The sequence below is a fragment of the Nicotiana tomentosiformis genome, chromosome 5, assembly GCF_000390325.3.
Source record: "Nicotiana tomentosiformis chromosome 5, ASM39032v3, whole genome shotgun sequence".
NCBI classification, from domain to species: Eukaryota; Viridiplantae; Streptophyta; class Magnoliopsida; order Solanales; family Solanaceae; genus Nicotiana; species Nicotiana tomentosiformis.
In genome coordinates this window covers 100,297,354-100,300,616 of record NC_090816.1, presented here as the reverse complement: position 1 = coordinate 100,300,616, position 3,263 = coordinate 100,297,354, and positions in this window count along the sequence as shown.

The window sequence follows — 3,263 nt, the reverse complement described above, 5'->3', positions numbered from 1 at the left end:
GATATTGTGTCACTCAACATGTCTTTGTTTGCTTAATTCTACATCCTTAGTAATTGTTCGAGACCTTTAGAGTAGCTATTTCGACTTATGTTTCCTTACCATGTTTGATACTGTTAGCATGTCTGTCTCTTGACACTGTGATGGATACTTAACATAATTGGTATCCTTAGACTTTAAACTCTTTAAGTTGGTACTCTACTCAGACTTGTTTGGTATTACGCACCTTTGTATGTTAATCTTGTAATTCCAGGAAAATTGACTCTTCTCTAACTCTCTCAATGTGTTTTCTACCAATATGTTACTTCTTGATAATTGTTGAACTTGCTTCTAAGTCTTGTTGACCCTCTTAATTAACATGTTCTGTGTTTAGACAACTTTGCTATGCCTGCTTTTAAAATACAAATATGTCTTTTCAGATTCTGTCCCCCTAATCGTAGTTCTCTCACTCTCTTTTTTTACCTACATTATTCTAAATCCATCTTTCTTGGCCGGCTGAAAGCTAAGGCCACTAAGACTCTCTATTGACTTCCCTAGTGTGAGCACTGCTCGGGGTCCTTTTAAGACCCTTGTGAACTCTGACACACTAGGACTTGAGGTTCTTTGGCCATTCTCTTTACTGCTGAGACCTGAGCTATCTTTGACACTTAGTTCTTTCCCCCTTTCTGTCTACTGAATATACAAATTAGTTTGTTTAAGTTTGGGTCATATGGTAAATCTGTGGTTGTTTGGTTTGGCTTGAGTTCCTCCATGGCTTCTGGGTTGTGTGGATGGATATAGTTCCCTGTTGGGATCTGGGTATGCTAATTGGTGAAGAAATAGTTTTGTTGAAGGTCCAGGTAATACTGGGTATCTCTTTTGGGCCTGCTATGGGCCTACTATTATTACTTGTATAACATTTTGTAATTACATTCATCATTGGGTCTGTAATAATTCTATAATAAACAATTGGGGTGTTACTGAAATTGGAGAAATGGGTATACTCTAATGTTTGTATGAAAGGGGTAGAAAGCATGCCTATAGGATTCATATGATCTACTTGCTATCCAACCTGCTATATATGTCATTTAATTTCCATGTGCACTGGTAGAAATCATGCTATTAGGAAAGTCACACACTCACACAACTTGTATGTTATCAAAGCATAAGTGCTTTATTTATTCCTATGTTTACGACTAGACAACATGCCTAAAAATGACAATGACCATTCTTCCAATTTGCATAACTGCGGCATATTCACTTGAAATCATGCCTTTAGGATGTTAATTATTTAATTTGCTATTGTATCATACTGTTCACCTAGAAAACATGCCTATAATGGCTAAATATAAAACAATCGGTTCCAATCGCCAATCTTTAGAAATCCTACCTATAGGGTATTACTACTCGCTCTAAAACGCTAATGTTGAACTCTTCAAATGTTGTTTTATTGCTTAGCCACGCCACTATTAGAAAGCATGAGTAATTCTGAGCATTCCCAATATTTTTTATTGTCCTTTACTGCGTAAATCACTTAGAAATCATGTCTAAAGGTTTAATAACTTATAACCTGTAATCTCAATAATCAGCATGCAATACTCCTAAACCATATAGTTATTTGGAAATCATGTCTATAAGTAGCGCCTTGCATCTGAAACTGCCTGCACGTTTGAATCCAAGGTCATACAGAAATCATGTCTATAGGGCTTAAGGACTTTAATTAGTCTCAGTTCTGAAATTGCCTAATGCCTAATATGAAAACATGTCTTGCGTGCATTTGTTTTCTAAGTATGGAGTCTAACTTGAGCCTTTAACTGCTCATATTTGAAGTCCAATATGTGTTTTGTATGTTGCCTAATTTTGACATTTCTAAGCCACCTAAGTAAGGTCTAGAACCACCCTAGTAGAGGTCTAATACCTTCTGGACCATAGGAATGGGACGGGTAGTGCACGCATAGAGCACGACTTAGAATTGAATTAGCGTGCTTTAGGTAAACAACTTTAATATAGTAATCGTGTAGCAGGAGATGATAGTCTGTGTCCGCTGAATAATATGAGTAACTCCCTACCTCAAGGGATATGCGAAGTATTATTTATGTTGCACGGGGTGATCCTTTAGGCTAAAAAACTTAAGACCCCCCTTTTTCTTCTTTATTCGTTTAACATCTAATATAGGTTTAATAGTTATATCCTTGTAATCATTACTTCTCATTGTGTTAATAAATTCATTTGACCCGTACTCTCTTTGTTTATCTTGCCTAATTATAATCCACATAGTCTTAAGTTCGTCCGGGATCACAGTTGTGGACCTCGAAGAGTGCCTAACACCTTCTCTTTGAGGTAATTTGATCCCTTACCCGATATTTGGTGGCGTTGACTAGTCAAACAGAGTCATTTTCATGATAGGTGCCCTAACGTACCTTAAAAATAGTTAGGTGGTGACTCTTCTCTTCTTTAATACTCTATATCCCATCCAAAAGAGTTACAACACGTCGAAAGCTCGCTTTCGCGAGAAAATGGGGCGCGACAAAACTAACTTTTTAATCCTCGTCGACGTATTGTTCCTCGTCCAAGAATTTCTCGTCCTCACTTGTTTGAATTTCATCAATTGATTATTCATCCTCATTTTCTATAATTGTTACTTCATTTATATCAACTTCTTCCAATATGCGTTCAGGATGTTCCAAATCATTTTCTAACTGATCGTCCACTATTTGGTGAACACTAGAGATATCGTTTTGATATGCAACATCTAACATATTCACGACTTCTACCCTACCTACAGGCTTGGTTTTGATTACAACCCACTAATCGGACTTATTCCGCCGCAATGGATAAGGAGCATAATACTCTTGCCTAACGTTATGTGCAATTATGAAAGGATCATAGAGATTATACCCCCTCGTATGATTAACCTCAATTATGTTGTATTGGTGGTGTACTTTTGTACCTCTTGTTGGATTTGGGTCAAACCACTTACATCTAAAGAATATCAATTTCTTATATGGCCAACCTACATATTCTAGTTGTAATATTTCTTTGACCACACCATAATAATCAATATCTCCAACTTGGTTGCCAACACTACCTTAAACACACACCTTGTTGTTGTTGCTATTTTTATTCTTAGAGCAATCCTCTGTATGAAACTTATAACCATTCACTACGTACTTAGACATTGTTATGACACGAAGCCCTGGTCCCCAAGATATATCTTTTAAAAATTGATTTATACCATTATTTGAATTATTTACCTACATAGTGTTAAAAAAAGTCATAAGTTAGCA